This window comes from Oncorhynchus mykiss, chromosome 17 (assembly GCF_057628025.1).
Source record: "Oncorhynchus mykiss isolate SJ-2025 chromosome 17, ASM5762802v1, whole genome shotgun sequence".
NCBI lineage: Eukaryota > Metazoa > Chordata > Actinopteri > Salmoniformes > Salmonidae > Oncorhynchus > Oncorhynchus mykiss.
Genome location: NC_143038.1, coordinates 6733683 through 6752857, shown reverse-complemented (window position 1 = coordinate 6752857; position 19175 = coordinate 6733683). Strand labels below are relative to the sequence as shown.

Here is a 19175-nt window from a genome sequence, read left to right as displayed (position 1 = left end):
TTTGTCATAAAGTTTGTACCATTGCAGGGTTTGCACCACATAAAATAATGCAACCACAGGTGTATACTAAACTTTTACTTTTCACTCCTCCGCATAAACTGATCCTCGAAGGTGATGTTGATCTTGAGCAAAAATGGCCTCCCCAGCCTCCCATCACTGCAGTGCATAAGCCCACTATGTCATGACGCAACCAGCAAGGTGCTGTGTAGTCAGACCCCAAATTGTTCCTCCACAATAAAAACAGACTCTTGTCCATTAATTTACCAATAGTATGTGCTGATCTAAATCCAAAATGGACTCCACCACCACCGCAGGGCCTCCCCTCCCCCACCCACCTTAGATCTGGATGCGACCCTTCAAAGTGTTGCTGAGCCAGAGATAAAAATGGCTGCTCCTCCTCCTCCTCCACTGTGGTGCATTTCTCAGCTCAATGCCCCTCCACATGGCAGGTATCTTTAGTGCTCAGCCCATTTGTCAGCTGAAGGTGCAACAGGTCGTCTCCCTTTGCGGTTCACTGGACCCAGCAGGTCCTCTCAGGACACCTTTAATGGACTTTAATTTGAAACACACTGTCATGACAATGCCGACCTCCATTTTGCCTTTAGCAGTGTACTAATAGTGTCATTTTCTCTGTGTTTACCTCATAGCACTTAACAGAGTAATTATGCCTAATTGGATAACAATGCAGACATACCGAGCCGAAGTACTTAGTTGGGTATTATTAGTTTGCATTGTGAATCACCACGTTTTTTCACAGTCTAGACATGTAGAAGCAATATACTTACTTACACATCCACACACATTATTCAAACACCACTAAACTACACCTATAAAAGGTAGATGGGTTTCTAGGTGGAGATTGTTGTCGCCGAGTTTGCAGAGCGAATCCAACCGAGCGGAATAGATGACTGAGCTCAACAGCCATCATTCCTCCCCACCAGAGATGACACATTTGGTGACATTCTGAACGGAAAGCAGTTGCAGCGCCATTTTAATGCTGCTATCATTTGTTATTGTACAGCGGTAGTGCAGATGTTTGCCCCATTAAGATCCAAGGGGACGGTGGTGGGTAATACGTCACCGTAATGTGAGAGGGAATTGGTATTGGTTTACAGTAAAGTGGGCTCCATTAGAGTTTGAAGTTCATCTCATGAGATAATTGTTTTATTTGGCAAGTGTATACTACTAGCAACTTTAGATTTTCCACTTACATGTTTAGTGATACGGTATGCTATATGAGAATACATGCTGTTGCCATTGCAGCGTGTTTCATTTTTCAACCTCTGAAGATTATTAAGTTGTAGATTCGTTGTTGAGTGATGCTGTAACGCACCACCGCGTTGCATTCTCCTGGCTTCATAAATTCCAGAAAAAATTGTCCCATCACCTTCTCTTCCGCTCTAGTCAGAGCCAAGGCACTGTCAACCGGTGCGGTTTGATTTAGAGTACTGTACATAAATGCTAAAGGAATTCATAGGAGACTTTTAATTAGGTGTTGTAAAAGTAAATTATAGTAATTGTTCAGGACACAGAGTCTATAATACGCCATTTACCATTTCCATAGCTCCACATGTCCTATTTCAGTTGGGAGGAGATTCTGCTGTTTGGGTGTTAAAGGTTGTGTTTTATATATACAGTTTGCCCACAATATTTGGTTGGAATAATACTGATAAAAATTACAATGCCCTTTTAATATAAGATCTGTTTCAATAGACTTCCTGAAACATAGGCCTGCTGTGGTGGATGGAGTTTTGGCCTTCCTGGTGACATTGAGATAAAAACGACTATATTGGACCTTTAATGAATGAGGATATTTGGCGGCGAAACAGAGGTCAGTTGTGATATCTAGCTTCCAGAGTTCAGATGAAAGAAGGAAGCAGGATAAGATGAAGAACCTTAGATAACCTTTCTGTGACTGCAGGCTTGTTTTTCCTATATATCTTTGACCACAAGGGCAAGAACATTCGTGAAAAAAATAATCAAGTTGTGTAACTTTGAATGAAACCCAGAAACAAGTCAAGTATGTAGCCTGAAGTATGACACCAATAAACTTGACAATCTCTGATACTATTGGCTTGAAATCCCTTTTTAGTTCCTTCTATACTTAATCTGCTACTGTATGAAGTTAATCAAATAAGTAGAGTTGATTGCTGCCCTGTATCACACTGTAAATGAAGCCTCCTGTTATTAATTGGAAGCATAAGTCTAACACATTCTGCCATCTGCCTTGCAAATGACACATTATCCCAGGGCTCATACAGAGCTCACAGTAGGCTAAACGTCCACAAGACCCATACTGTAGTCAAATTATGCCACCCTGTTTCCTCTATGTCAATCATGATCCAGACATGATGGACAGAATGACAGTCATCCTAGTCATCACCTCATATCCACTACCGTAATGAATAGGTAGTGATAGTACAGTGTGCACAAGCATTTGTTGGTGATAACATGTACTGTATCTATGTACAGCTACTAAAAGAGTCCATATTGAAGGGATGGCTGTCGAGACTGACCACATACTGTATAGTGCAGCTTCTATACAGGTTCACTCTGGCCAAGACACTGTCAGACTGGTCAAGACACTGTCAGACTGGCCAGTACACTGTCAGTCTCTCTGTGCTAAGGAGTAATGAACTGTGCCTTGTGGAGACATGACTGACAGCTTGCGATGTATCAGTCACAGTAATATGCTCACATTCACTCATAAAAAGCACCTACAGATATGAAATCCAATAGTCCTATCTAACAGATATCAGTCATATGGCCAATGTTAAAATAAAATCAATTGATTTCCTCTTTTAAAGACCAAGTCATATCTGTAAATGTTCTGACTGGCTGGCTGCAGACAATATAAAAGCTGTTGTTGTCTGGTAAAAGAGGCCTGCGTGAGATCTTGCAGCCTCGATTGTGATTCAGACTGCGGGATGCCCACTCTTTGGGGCCGCAACGCACCATATGCTTATGCGATAATGTTTGTGCTCTCATAATGTTCTGCGTTTTCCCTGAAACCACATTAGAATACATTATTCTTAAATGAAGACATGACACATGCTGTGCGACGTCCTCCCTGCCCTCATGCGCCGTGATGGTTTGTTCTTGTACATAATCAGGTGCTTTCGTTAGTCCCTTGACATGTTCTCAAATGCTTATGTAGCAGTGTGATGTTGTTCCCCTAGATTATGCACCAAGTTGCACACAAGGACCAATTCAAATAGGCCAGGTCAAGGGGGGAAGTTAATAATTTGACAATAATAATACTAATTCAGTGTATTTTTTTTAGTTAATTACAGCTGCATAGCTAATGTTTTTCTTTGGTGTACACTTTTTCATATCAATATTGTACATACATGTGATTGGAAAAGTTTTGTATATTTTGGTTTGGTCCATCGCGGGTTATCTGTATTTCCATACCCCCTTATTGTTCTCTTTTGCCTGACCTTCGGCTAGCAAGGTATGTTGTCCTTGGCTCTGAATATGTTTCATATAAAAACCGTCATAATGTTACACAATGTACTGTTATGCTACCATAAGTTTGTTACAATGTGGATAATATAAAGATTTATGTTAACAAGTTTCACAAAGCTCGCTAACTAGGGTTTCTATTGTAACTTGTGAGTACTTGGGACAGTGTTTGAGTGAGTGTCCATGTGCTTGCGCAGGTGCCTGAGAGCTAGGACTGTGCCAAGGGTTAACATAATGTGTGTTGTCTCTTCGTGTGCAGGGCAAATAAAAAATAATTCAACTAGCAGACCTTCAGTTGTGGCAGCGTCCTCCACGCTATACTTACATGGTTTACCAACCTAGCTCAGGCACAACAATCATGACTCTCTTTTTCTGTCTCTCTTTCCTGGTAAACCACGTTCTACTTTTAAAATTCAGCAGCGCGTGTCAGCGTTTGCATTCTAAAGTACACAGCTGAACAAGTCTCAGAACACAATGACGTACATCCCGCCGTATAGATTTAAATTGAAATCCTCCGTCAACATGAATAGATGAGTGGAACCAACATATGTTATCCTCGACCCTACAACCACCATTTAGAAGTTTCCCTGGCAGCTCTTGCTCTCTCAGTCTCTCGACTGTCGCCGGGCAGGCCTCATCAGTGGCTCTGGATCTGGTGTGTGTTTTGATTTATCGAGGCGAGTGTGAAACTATGAAGCTCACTTGAGCACATGAGCTTCCGACTTTAAAATGTCATTGGCCTGATGATTGAGTGCAGCTTCAGCTCACACAGTGGCATTATGTCACTGTCCAGAGTGATGAGAGACTAGCCTGGCCTAACGACCTGCTCCCCCTGGCTGCCACCATAGACTTCAATTGGGAGAAACATGGTTCCGCCTGCATGCCACATGCAGGATCCTATATGCTATTAATTTACTAATGGTTTAGCTATAGGATCATATCTGGTACCAAGCCAGTGATAAATAACATGATGATTTTGATGATGACAGTTTAGTCAGGTGCATCTGGTGTTTGATGATTGTTGGCCTTTGTGATAGTTAGGCCTTCTGTGTGTCCATACTAATATGTTTGTAGCCCATATGGTAAGGTGCACCTTGTATTTCATGATTGTTAGCCTATGAGCAAACACTGATAAAAGACACTGCCTACAACAAATACTATGGATCTAGTTTAGCTAAACATGATAATACAGTAGCTAGTAACTCTACTCTGAGTTACTGTATGTATGGGTTTTCCATTTATCAAACAATGTTGCAGATGTTGCAGCTGTTTACTTTAATTACTGCCTTCTCTGTGAAGTTGACAGATACATTTGCTTCCGTCGAGAAATGCCACAGGAGGTTGGTAGCACCTTAATTGAGGAGGACGGGCTAGTGTTGATGGCTGGAGTAGAATCAGTGGAATGGTATGGTTTCCATGTGCTTAATGCCATCCCATTTACCCCGGGACACCCATTATTATGAGCTGTCCTCCCCTCAGCAGCCTCCACTGAGAAAGGTGTGTCCTTTTCATTGTACTTGAATGGTAGAAGATTAGTATGGAGTTTGACTGAGGCCACTGACTCTGTCTGTAGGACTAAAATAACAATACAAACAGCCAGCAGGAAGCAAATTCAGGAGCATCAATCAGTGTAATGGAACAAAATGCACCCTGTCATTATGCACCCAGGAAGTGGAAAATATAATTAGACCAATGAAATGAGGCCATGGGCGCTACTACACCTGATCGTCAACAGGGCAATACATTTATTTTTGGATGCTAATATCCATCATTTACAGTAGCATTCTTGATTTCTAATATTCCTCTGATATATAAGGGTTGGTTTCCATTTCTTAGATACATAATTTTATATATAAGCACTCCACTTAATTTGGTCACCTGGAATCCACCAAAGGTTTTGCTATTCCAGGAAAAGCAAACGATAATGTTAACCTATTTTTCACTGAACATACTGGACTTGACGCGCTTTATTTATACCTCGTGCTAATTTACATTTGGAAAGGAAAACAGGGTAACACTTGTTAGGTTCTGAACAAACTGAGTAAAAACTCACGGACCTCTAGAAAAAGCCGCTGGGTCATACAGCTGCCAAGACGAAGCCAGGTTTACACAAGCACATATATTTATAACATTCTAATGGGTGTAGTCAACTCCTTACACACATAGACAACCATGCATCTCTGTTGCTAGGCAGGAATTTAATTGGTTCCTTTCACTGTGGTAGTCACAGCCATGCCTGTTACAAAAACCTTTGTGGGTGTGAAAGTGTGTGTGTGAGAGAGAACTGCAAAAGGGGAGACGTTGTGGTGGGCCTTGCTGGTCCCCCTCCCAGGGGTTTCCTCTCACCTCATCTGTCTTATCAGAGACTAACAATTTCCTTTCGCCTCCCTCCTCAGAAACTTGGAACAGAATGTGAAGTTTCTACTCTCAGTAACTTTCCATATTCCTAGTTCCCATCTACCCTTCATTGACCCCAACATATACAGTGGGGCAAAAAAGTATTTAGTCAGCCACCAATTGTGAAAGTTCTCCCACTTAAAAAAATGAGAGAGGCCTGTAATTTTCATCATAGGTACACTTCAACTATGACAGACAAAATGAGAAAAAAAAAATCCAGAAAATCACATTCTAGGATTTTTAATGAATGTATTTGCAAATTATGTTGGAAAATAAGTATTTGGTCACCTACAAACAAGCAAGATTTCTGGCTCTCACAGACCTGTAACTTCTTCTTTAAGAGGCTCCTCTGTCCTCCACTCATTACCTGTATTAATGGCACCTGTTTGAACTTATCAGTATAAAAGACACCTGTCCACAACCTCAACTGTGGGAGAAATTATTAGGAAATGGAAGACATACAAGACCACTGATAATCTCCCTCGATCTGGGGCTCCACGCAAGATCTCACCCCGTGGGGTCAAAATGATCACAAGAACGGTGAGCAAAAATCCCAGAACCACACGAGGGGACCTAGTGAATGACCTGCAGAGAGCTAGGACCAAAGTAACAAAGCCTACCATCAGTAACACACTACGCCACCAGGGACTCAAATCCTGCAGTGCCAGACGTGTCCCCCTGCTTAAGCTAGTACATGTCCAGGCTCGTCTGAAGTTTGTTAGAGAGCATTTGGATGATCCAGAAGAAGATTGGGAGAATGTCATATGGTCAGATGAAACCAAAATATAACTTTTTGGTAAAAACTCAACTCGTCGTGTTTGGAGGACAAAGAATGCTGAGTTGCATCCAAAGAACACCATACCTACTGTGAAGCATGGGGGTGGAAACATCATGCTTTGGGGCTTTTTTTCTGCAAAGGGACCAGGACTACTGATCTGTGTAAAGGAAAGAATGAATGGGGCCATGTATCGTGAGATTTTGAGTGAAAATCTTCCTTCAGCAAGGGCATTGAAGATGAAACGTGGCTGGGTCTTTCAGCATGACAATGATCCCAAACACACCGCCCGGGCAGCTTTCCTTCCTAGAGATAGAGGGGATGATGTGTGTGTGTGTGTGTGTGTGTGTTTGTGTGTGTGTGTGTGTGTGTGTGTGTGTCGAGCAGCTGCCAGCTATGTCCACAGCAACTTGCATAAATTCGGTGTATACTTTTCATCACATATCCTAAATCATTTGCTCGATCCATCCTTGATCCAACCCCTTCAAGGACTTTAAACTCTGGCCCTCAATATTAGTACCCCTGGCCCCTCAAGCCATGCTCACATGAGGTAGGTTTTCAGTCTCACTCCACCAGGACTGACATACATCACACTATAGGAACGCCAAATCTGTCCCAGGTAATCCACTCTACCCAATAAAATTATATAATACAGTGATATACAGTACAGTGACTTGAATTATGTGGCACAGCCTTGCCGGTGTAAAGTGCCAGACAAAAGAAATACCATATTTAGGTTAATGCAAATGTACTCTTTTGTGACAGATACCACTTTTTTGGTAGAATAACAAACCCACCGTGTCTGGCTGTTGCTGTGGGGGTTGCTAAGGGTAATGTGACATTTTGTGATACATATCTTGGGAAAACGTCCTCACATGGAAAGGCATTGCTATTTTATTGCCATCATTGTTGAGACAATGCTGAAATGAGACTTTTATATCTGGAGTGGAATACCCATGCTGAGACTCATCTCCCTCTGTTGATAGTCTTCTTCCCTCCTCCTCTCCTCCTCTCCTCTTCTTCCCTGCTTCTCTCCTCTTCTTCCCTCCTCCTCTCCTTCCCTCCTCTTCTTCCCTCTTCCCCTCCTTCTCTCCTCTTCTTCTGTCCTTCTCTTCCCTCCTCCTCTCCTCATCTCCTCTTCTTCCCTCCTTCTTTTTCCTCCTCTCCTCCTCTTCCTTCCTCTTCACTTCAACCAATTTTCTCCCATCCTGTTCTTCCCTCCTTCTCTCCTCCTCTTCTTCTCTGTCTCCCCTACTCCTTTTCCCTTCTTCTCATTACTTTACCCCTCCTTCCCCCTCCCCCTCTTCACCCTTCCTTCTCTCCTCTTCTTAATCTAGGTCTGTAACAGGTCTAGACAATGAGACAGATGGTTCATATGGAGTCACACACCCCTAAAGAACGTAAGTGGCACTACACACACACACACACACCTATTTTCTTTCTCTCTCTCTGTCTCACACACAGCAGAGAAACGCCCCCACATTTGCTGTCCAACTATCAGCCCTCAAACGATAGAAGAGAATGAGAGTCTACCAAGGAATAAATTCCACCCTGGGTTTAGAATGTTGTGTCCCAGAGGAGAGACAGTGGATTTACCCCACTGATAAATGCAGTGCATGACATTTGATTAATGTGGCCTTTCCCTCTCATCCCTCTCACCCTGGGAGTGTCAGCTCTATAACTCGCCACGGCAACGCCACCCAAGGTCATCCATAGGGGAAATTGTGAGATTATTTATTCTAGCTATCTGCTGTTGCTGTTGTTAGAGCCCCAGAATCAGAGACAGTTTAGTTTTCTGTACACAGAGAATGATCATATTTGATCATGTTGAATAGTGACAAATCTACAACTTTACATATTGTATGACTGAACCAATCACCGAATGGAAATCACAATCAACTGGTCAAATGACAAAGCATATATATATATATACACAGTCAGTATACTGTCACAAGTGTAATGCTGTCTCCTCTATTGCATGTCAATCACAAACCATACAAAAGTTCCCTCAAGATCAACAGACATATAGCCTCGGTTTCCAGGCATCCTCACATTCCCAGGAATAAGGGACATGATCCACAGCTCTATTAATCCAGATTTCCAGTCATCTCTATCTCCTCATCTGGCAGGTATACAGTATGTAACATGCCAGGCTCTCACGTGCTCAGAGCCCAACAGAAACTACCCCTTGCCTGGATACATCAACATCAGCTCACAGGTAAGGCTCTGTCTGAGAATAATATATTGTACCATATTGTATAGGGCCCATGATGCATTGCATAGGATGTGCATTATTAGCCTTAAATGATATGTGCATGTGTTATGTATTATGCACAACTTGGTTTGGCTAGGACTGGGACGGGACTTGTCATTCTCGCCTCCGAAAACTTTACCAGTTGTTATACTGCATGGGTATTTTATTTCTAGCTATTTCCATAATTTCTATTGTCCAAATAACAATAGAGACACATTCTGTATAAAGACAAGGCACCTCGCATGACATATGTAAAATATGCAAACCTTTTTTTTGATCCTTCATTCGAGAGTCTGCATTTGCACACTATTCTGATTCAGATGTGAAACTTAGGGAGTTTTATATTCTTCCACACCAGTCCCCACTATGTCATATTAATCACCATTTGTGCGAGAAAGAGGAATCTGAAATGGTAATGTGCTGAATTCTAAGTAATGCTGGTGCAATTTCGTGGTCATGTTTAAAACTTTTTCAGGATCGGTGGGTACCCTGCTCGGTGGGTATCCGGTTGAGCTAATGGAGGCTAATGCGATTAGCATGAGGTTGTAAGTAACAAGAACATTTCCCAGAACATAGACATATCTGATATTGGAATAATCTTAAATTCTTGTTAATCTAACTTCACTTTCCAATTAACTGTAGCTATTGCAGTGAAATAATACCATGCTATTGTTTGATGAGAGTGCACAGTTTTGAACCTGAAAAGTTATTCATAAACCAATTAGGCACATTTGGGCAGTCTTGATACAACACTTTGAACAGAAATACAATGGTTCCTTAGATCAGTCTAAAACTTTGCACGTACACTGCTGCCATCTATTGGCCAAAATCTGCATTGAAGCTGGGCTGGAATAAAACATGATGGCCTTTCTCTTGCATTTCAAAGATGATGGTACAAAAAAAATACAAAAAAACTTTGTATTATCTTTTACCAGATACAATGTGTTATATTTTCCTACATTACTTTAACATTTCAACAAACGTCAAAGTGGTTCCTTTCAAATGGTACCAAGAATATGCACATCTTTTTTTCAGGTCCTGAGCTACAGGCCGTTAGATTTGGGCATGTCATTTTAGGCGAAAATTGAAAAAAAGGGGGAAATCCTTTTAAGTTCCCTCCCGCCACCTGAATATTATTTACTTTGACATTGTGCAAATGAGGACACATGAATCTAAAAGTAAACAGGAAAATAGCAATATTTATGCCACCAATACAGTCCAACCTTTTCCACCCAAATTGAACTCCAAAGGCTTACCTAGCTGTTTGAAGTATTTGAAGGGGAGAGGTATGGATGTATTTATATTAGAACATGAATTAGGCCCACAAGTTTTTCCAAGTCGGGTCAGACGTAAAGCTCATGGTCTTAACTCCTGGCTTTAATTGAAATAGTTTTCTCTTGAGCAAGTGGCTTCACCAGGAAAACTCTTGCCTCCAGTAGCCTATATCAGGGGTTCCGGAAGAACTCCTATCCCTACACGTGATGCCTTGAAAAAACTCTGGCATGTAGTTATAGTCTACTCAGGGCCAAGACTTCTTCACAGTCAGGTCATATTTTCAGGAAACTCCAGGCCCTACACTTGATTGGCTTCACTCTGCCAGAATAATGGTCTGACAATATAGATCTGTGGTCTACCAGATCCCTCAACCGTGTTTGACCACACTCATACGTCTCCCTAGCTAAACCCACAACCACTCGACCTAAACCTCCGACCTCATCTTCAATTGAGGAAACCTACAATGTTTTCTTGCGTTGCGTCACAGCCGAACAGATTCTGTGAAAGATGGTAATGAAAAATCAATCATTCCAATTTCTCTTTCAGTTCAAAACCGCCCTCGGTTACTCTCCATCGACTTTGACCTTCTTAACTCAGTTGCATGTGGGACTGTTTCTGGCGAGCAATCACAGCCGAACAGATTCAGATTCATTCTCTCTCTCTCTCTCTCTCTCTCGTGCCCTCCTTCTCTCTCTTTCTCCCTCTCACCTCCCTCCCTCCAATTGACCAGTACACTTAGAAGCACACTAAGAAGCCTAATTGGTTCTGTCATATAATAAGCTTATTTCACCTCTCCATTTTCCAACCCAGAAAGCCAGCAGCTTGTTTTGTGGATGAATTCTCGATTAATGTAATTAAGAAGAAATAGTGGATGAAATAAATTGCTACCTAGTGCTGACGCTAGGACAATCACACTTTTGTCGCTCAAAATTGTTCTCCTATCCTGAGAGTCTCAGAATCCTGTGCTCTAATTACAGGATTCTAGGACTTTCTTCCCTGCTTGCGGTGTTTGTACTGCATAGGCTAACAGCAGCTAACAGCTCGAGTGTTTGCTTGCCGAGGCCCTGGTATCATTAAGGTTGACTTTCCTTAGACAGGCCACTGAGCATTGCTTGGGAGAGTTAAAGATTTCTCTTGACAGAGAATAATGAGGCTATTGATTGTCCTTACCAGATATTTACCCAAGTCTACCTCCATAACCACAAAGGGCATCAACAACAGAAAAGGACTGAGAGGAGCAGTTTCCGCTGTACGCTAGCCAGAAGATGTTGTTATTTTCTCAATAGTAAAGTCTGGAAATAGCCATTTACATTTCTCATGCATCAATGTTCCTTGCCAGATAATGTAAAGTATATATCTTTACATCATGAACAATGTCATCTATGTTCACTTGGGTGAAGGTTACAAGATAGGTAATGATTGACACATTTATGAAGGTTTTAGATTAGTCCAAGTAGTTAATTAATGTTGACAATAACGAGTCACAGATGTGCAGCATGGACAAATGATACAAGTGAACACAAAGGGAATACTCAGTGTCTTGGCTCAATTTGTTCCAGGTTACTACAGCAGGACAGGCCAGCTACTATGTGTCCTACCAGAGGGATCCATTCCTCAAAATCAAACTGCTGAAATATTCTGATACATACAAGAGATCAATTATTCCGATAGAATTGTTGTATTTTATGTTGCAAATTTGTCTTACTTTTTAACCCTGAATTGTTTGGAAAGGGCTCTTAAGTAAGCATTTCAAGGTAAGCATTTGAAGTCTACACCTGTTGTGAATGGCTTATATGCCAAATAAATTGTATTTGATTTGAGGTAAGCAACAATGTCCCCCCTTGTTTTCTCCATTCAACAAAAGGATTTAGCTACAGAAATATCTGTAGCATTACTACATTTTTGTCATTTAGCAGATGCTCTTATCCAGAGCGACTTACAGTTGGTGCATTCATCTAAAGATAATTAGGGGAGACAACCACATATCATCGACATAGAAAGATATTTTTTTCTCAATAACGTAGCTGTCAGTAGAGTCAGATCTAGAAGGGGGTGGTGGGGTGGACATGTGCAAGTGCTGGTTGTTTTTATTTTTTTTAAGGTGAGGAGGAGGAATATTCATGATGCTGTTTGAAGAGATAGGGTTTCAGATGTTTTCGGAAGATGGGCAGGGACTCTGCTGTCCTAGCTTCAGGGGGAAGCTGGTTCCACCATTGGGGTGCCAGAACAGAGAAGAGCTTGGACTGGGATGAGTGGGACCTGCCCTCCCATAGGGGTGGGAGGACCAAGAGACCTGAGGTGGCAGAACGGAGTGCTCGGGTTGGCGTGTAGGGTTTGAGAATAGCCTGAGGGTAGCGAGGGACAGTTCCTCTTGCTGTTCCATAGGTAAGCACCATGGTCTTGTAGTGGACGCGAGCTTCAACTGGAAGTCAGTGGAGTGTGCGGAGGAGCGGGTTGACATGAGAGAACTTGGGAAGGTTGAAAACCAGGCAGGCTGCTGCATTCTGGATGAATTGTAAGGGTTTGATGTCACAAGCAGGGAGCACAGCCAACAGCGAGTTGCAGTAGCCCAGACAGGAGGTAAGGTCGTTGTCACGTTCTTCTAAATGAGCAGACCAAGGTGCATCGTGAGTATAGTTCCACATCTTTTAATGAATAAGTGAAACTGAAAACAAGAACAAAACTTACAAAGACCCGTGACTACGTAGTGCTCAAACACACTATACATAAACAATATCCCAAAACCCACAGGTGGAAAACTGCAACTTAAGTATGATCCCCAATTAGAGACAATGATTACCAGCTGCCTCTAATTGGGAATCATACACAAACACCAACATAGAAAATTAAACCTTGAACCCCACATAGAAGTTATAAACTAGGCTAAAACCCCTAGTCACACCCTGACCTACTCTACCATAGAAAATTATGGCTTTCTATGGTCAGGACGTGACAGTTGTACTCTAAGAATGTTGTAGAGCATGACCCTGCAGGAGCGGGTCACTGCTTTGATGTTTGCTGTGAATGACAGGGTATTGTCCAGGGTCATGCCAAGGTTCTTTGCACTCTGGGAGGGGTCTTTGAGCAGGCAGGCCTTCCCGGGAAGGAAGAACAGGTCCGTCTTGTTGAGCTTGAGGTGGTGGGCTGACATCCAAGTTGAGATATCTGCCAGGCACGCAGAGATGCATGTCGCCACCTGGATGTCAGTGGGGTAAAGGAGAAAGTAGTTGAGTGTTGTCTGCATAGCAATGATAGGAGAGACCATGTGAAAATAATGTCCTCTAAGCAGAAGCTTGACATTTAGAGTGATATAAATTGGCTTTAGCAGCAGATACAGAGGAAGAGGAGGGAGTGAAAGGATGATAGGTCCTCCGGAAGTTTAGTTTTCCTCCATTTTCCCTCAGCTACCCTCAGCCCTGTTCAGTAAGCTCGCAATGAGTCACTCAGCCACAGAGCAGGAGGGGAAGTCCGAGCCAGCCAGCAGGAAAGGGGGACAATGTGAGTCATAGGATGTGGAAAGAAGGAGAGTAGGGTCAAAGAGGCAGAATCAGGAGACAGAAGGGATAAGGATTTAGCAGAAGGGAGAGATGATAGGATATAAGAAGAGAGAGTAGTGGTAGAGAGAGAGCGTGACCATCTGGGTAGGGGCTGAGTTGTTAGGTTTGGAGGAAAGTTAGACAGAAAAGAAAACAATGTAGTGATCAGAGACCTGGAAGTGGGTTGCAATAAGATTAGTAGGCGAGCAGCCTAGTAACAATGATGTCAAGCGTATTGCGCTTGGAGGGGATTGGGAAAGGGTGAGGTCAAAAGAGGCAAAGAGGGGAAAGAGCGAGTTGGAAAGAAATGAATCGATGGTAGACGTCGGGACGTTGAAGTCGAAAAGGAAGAAGAGCGGAGAGCCATCGTCAGGAAATTAGCTCATCAATGTGTCAAGCTCATTGAGGAACTCTCCGAGGGCACCTGGTGGGTGATAGATGACAATAATGTTAAGCTTGAGTGGACAAGTGACAGTGACAGCATGAAATTCAAATGAGGAGATTCGACAGGTAGAAAAGGGAGAATGAATAGACCTGTGCCACCACCGCAACTATTAGAGAGACATAGTCAGATGAAGAAAGAGCAGCTGAGGTAGCAGTGTTCTCTGGGGTGATTCATGTCTCCGTCAGGGCCGAAAAGTCAAGGGACCAGCCTATGCTGCAACCAGCATAGGCTGAGATGAACTCAATGTTCTTGACTGCAGATAGGCATTTCCAAATGCTGCCAGAGACCCAGGTACACTAAATTAGAAGGGTTGTGGCCAAGGGGTGGGGAGCGTCTGTAAATCCTACAGGGAAGAGGTGATTACAGGAATAGAAAACACACAATTACTCTTTAAGATACTCAAGTGAGAGAGAAGCCCTCCTCTCTTTCCTTGAATTACTCCGGAAAACAGCTCGGCAGAACTGTCTTACAGCTGCCGCTGAGAAACCAAGGGAAGCTGAAGACCTAACAATAATTGCCTTGCAGAGGTGGAGAGCACACCTCCCTGTAGTACACATTGGTGTGTAGTCTCATACTGTGTAGTTTCACTCATGTAGTCTCACTCTTCTATTGCAGTTATTAAAATACACTATATGGTGTGTAGAGTGCATCGGCAGCTATAGTGTTAAGAATCTGACCTTTTTTTCATTTTTTGCCTAAAATGACATACCCAAATCTAACTGCCTGTAGCTCAGGACCTTAAGCAAGGATATGCATATTCTTGATACCATTTGAAAGGAAACTCGCCTGTAGCTCAGGACCTGTAGCAAGGATATGCATATTCTTGATACCATTGGAAAGGAAACTCTTTGAAGTTTGTGGAAATGTGAAATTAACATAGGATAATATAACACATTTGATCTGGTAAAAGATAATACAAAGAAAAAACATGCATTTTCAATTTTATTTTGTTCCATCATCTTTGAAATGCAAGATAAAGGACATTATATCACTTAGGAGTCTAGGCACAATTTAGATGTTGGCCACTAGCAGTGTATGTGCAAAGTTTTAGACTGATCCAATGAAACATTGCATTGCTGTTCAAAATGTTGTATCAAGTCTGGCCAAATGTGCCGAATTGGTCAATTGATACATTTTCAAGTACATAACTATAGAGAACATAGAAAAATATGTTAATAAAAATAAATCAGTTTACACACTCCCAGGAAGGTCATAAATGATGGATAATTAGCTTCCCTACCGAAAAGACACTAACCTTCACACATCTAGATGGGGGAAGGAAGACACAGCAGGGGTTCAAACTGTAGAACCCAGTTCCTACATTTTAATATAACAATTTATTTTATCAAACAGAACAATGCTACATTTTATTTCTGGTACCCTCAGGATGACAAATCAGAGCATGATTACTGAATTTAAGTACATGATTTACCTTCAGAGGTGAATGTATCAAAACAGTTAACGTGATAAAAGTTTTTTTTTGTTGTGCACTCCCCTCAAACAATGGCATTGTATTTTTTCACTGTAATATGTATTACAGTATTTCAGTATATTTCTATGGGAAACCTGATTTATTAGGACCCATATTGCTGTTACTATGGCGTCCACTAGATGTCAACAGTCTTTAGAAATTGTTAAATGTTATTCTTTTGAGAAATGATGAAGTAGTCCTATTCTTTCCATGTGTCACTCAGATAGACTCAAGTCTTTTGGTGAGCGTGAACAGGAGCGCGCTCCTCGTTACTTTTCTCCTGTTTTGGGAACAGTTTATCCCGTCTTAAATTTCAGCAATTATTTACTTTTTAGGGTACCTGAGGTTGGATTAGAAGCGTTGTTTGAAATGTTTGGACCAAGTTTACAGGTAACTTATTAGATACTTTGTAGTCATGTTGGGCGAGTTGGAACCGGTGTATTTCTGAATCAAACGCGGCAAATAAATGGGGATATAAAGAAGGAATTTATCGAACAAAACGACCATTCATTGTGTCACTGAGACATTTGGGATGGCAAAGGAATGACGATCTTCACAGGAAAGGCATTTATTGTATTGCTATTTCTGTCTTTCGTGTCGCACCTGCCTGGTTGCAAAATGGTTTTCATGTGTTTGTACGTCATAACAAAAAGCACGTCATGACAAAAAGCACGTCATGACAAAAAGCAAGATATTACTTATAGAATGAGTCCAACTTTGTTTTTAATGAGGTCCCTGACTTGTGCATGTTGTTATTAAGGACGAGATGTTATTAAGGACGAGATGTATGTGTTGTAGATAAGCAAGTGTTGTAAATAGTCATTTTCTATTAGTCAAAAAAGCTCAGTCATTTTTACATACAGTATATATACAGACTCTCATATCCGTCATTTTGTTAATTTATGGCTATAAAATGTATCTGTCTTGTACAAATGGTTTAACTGTTAAGATGGGCATAATTTTATAAATATCAAACCAGGTTTACGCAACACCACCCCTGCTTGAAATGAAATAAAACACATAATTGGTGGTCATTTTTACCTGCATCTCAACAGTTAAACTCTTTGTAAAAGACAAAACTTGCCATAAACACCATGGGATTATTTCTACTGTTTGCCCTTTGAATGTAACGAGAAAAGTGGAATCAACCATTTATGATCCATGGATATAATTTGTGTCTGACTCATCAAGATGATCCCACATTGTTGTACATGTCAATTGTCGTTACTGGTGAGTATATTTTGTAAGGACCATCAGCATGACAAGGACAAGTAGCTTCGGGGTATTTTGCAGTGATGTATTTTATCATGTCCTTTGCTGGCATCTATGCATAGAGTGTTCTGTCTCTGTTAAACATATCAACTCTCATAGAGTTTCATGGTAATATCCTCAAACATTATCTCTCAAACATTATTTCCGTACAAGAAGGAAACAAAACAATTTTGTGGTGACTTTCCACTCATCTGATGAGGTATGTAGAGTAAAAACTACACGACAATGATTTTAAACCACCACCCCATCCATATGAGTGTTATCAAATCATCCCAATATCAACACATTTCATAAGCTTAATTTAGAAGCATTTAGAAGCATCACTGCTGTGCAATGCAATCCTCCGAAGGCTATCATCAGCAGGAGTACGAGCATGACCTCCAGTCAGCCAGTCAGCCAGTGGCTTGAAGGCACGCACAGGTCCCTGGAAGCAGGTGTAGACCAGGGTGTCTTCTAAGCTCTTCTCTCGCTTGCAGTCCAGAGTGTCCAGAGTTGAAATGCAGCCTGGACACAGAGGAGCGCGAGCCCTTGTAGAAAGACTGGAAATCTAATTTCTCGAGCAGCACATGCACAATTTTGAAGGACACTAGCCACTGGAAAGCTTAGATTATTCACTTCAATGCATGGAAAAGCAACATTTAAAAAAATGTGTTCCTGCTGGTGAAATAATAAATGGGTCAATGTCAGAGGAGGCTGATGGGAGGAGCTATAGGAGGACAGGCTCATTGAAATGGCTGGAATGGAAAGGGTGGAACAGTATCAAACCACATATTTGACTCTGATCCATATATTCCATTCCAGCCATTACAATGAGCCTGTCCTTCTATAGCGCCTCCCACCAACCTCCACTGGCCAATGCCAGCCCAGCCTGGCAGTGAACATGCCTAGAACCTATGAGACTAGCTAACTAGTCTACCTACATACCAGCTCAAGATGATAGTTAGAATCACTGTACATTTACATATTCAAACATTTCTTACAGTACAGTACTCCTCATTTCAAACTTTCCCAAAGTTATCTAGGCTATCAATACCAGTTGTAACATTAACTTACCAAATGTATCCATCTTTGCACTTATGCCGGATAATCTTCTGCTTGTGACCACAGATAGGACACCTCACTCTTGAGCAGGTCCCCGTTTTTGACCTGATGGGAGATCTGTGTCCTTGAGCAGGGCGTTGACCCTGGTTGCTTCTGTGGGTTGCTCAGGATGGGAGTCTGTTAGATGACTAAATGGATGTTGAGCAGACTCACTGCAACTAGATTGTTTTAAATATTCAATAAAAAATTAAAATCTGCTGAGTTATATCTCTTTGTAATTTCAAATTAAAACAGCTCTTGAGTACTTCAAGGGCTGACTTTGATATTGTTTGTTTTCTTTCCTTCTTTAACTACCCTAAATACCACAACTTCCCCAACTACTCTAAATAACTCAACTAACCCACTACTAATGAATGGAATTAAATGGTAATAAAATCGGCACATGGTCAATGTTTAAGCAGGAGACTTCATTTATCTTTCCAGAACCATTAACAGAATCGTTGAATGATCGTTAAGTATAGGAATCAATTAAATCTTATCAATACCAAACCGTAGCGTATGTGTGTGCCAGTGAGTGGGAAATGGAGGGATTCAATTCAATGCTTTGATAGCCCTACTGTTTAATTACCTTCACACAAATCATGTGGGGAAAAAAAATCTTATTTAACAGGTTGTGGCGGGTCGTGGGCGGGCTGCATTCACCACATAGTCAGGTTCAGCAATCATGTGTAAGGTTCGTTCTGTTACGTATGCCTTTAGGACTAACTCTCCCTTTATGTTTCAGGGGACAACGTTGACCAAATGTGAATCGGACAACAGCTCATTGTTTTCAAGCTCAGACAGCTGACAGTGAAAAAGAAGAAGAAGAGGGGATCAAAAAAAAAAGGAGACGGCTAAATGCAGAGGTATTTGTCATGACACTACAACAATTCATTGAAATCAACGAACATTAGAGACTTTAACCCTTGTGTAGTCTTAACATTCGGTATACTTCCCTTGCCCCAAGGGTAAATAAATGATGCACCTTCTTCACTAAACCCCTAAAATAAAGCAGCTTAATTGAATTTTAAACCCCAAATCTATTTTGCATGAAGAAACAGCCTGCCTTTCATCACAAACTTTGTGATTAGCTGGGTTTTCCCGCTTCACAATGCATAAAGACTGCATTTAATCAGTCGTTTTTATTACAACACACCTGTCATAATTGTTTTCTTTACTAAAGTAGAGGTTTATTATCATTATTA

At 41.5% G+C, this 19175-nt stretch overlaps 1 long non-coding RNA gene across 1 annotated transcript; it reads left to right on the top strand.

Annotated features, from left to right (window-relative positions):
- Nucleotides 1-7582: 7582 nt before the first annotated feature.
- LOC149975698 (uncharacterized) lies at nucleotides 7583-18836 on the top strand. Its single transcript, XR_016487705.1, has 3 exons — nucleotides 7583-8037; nucleotides 8767-8855; nucleotides 18716-18836. It is a non-coding gene; the product is annotated as an uncharacterized LOC149975698 (long non-coding RNA).
- Nucleotides 18837-19175: the final 339 nt, after the last annotated feature.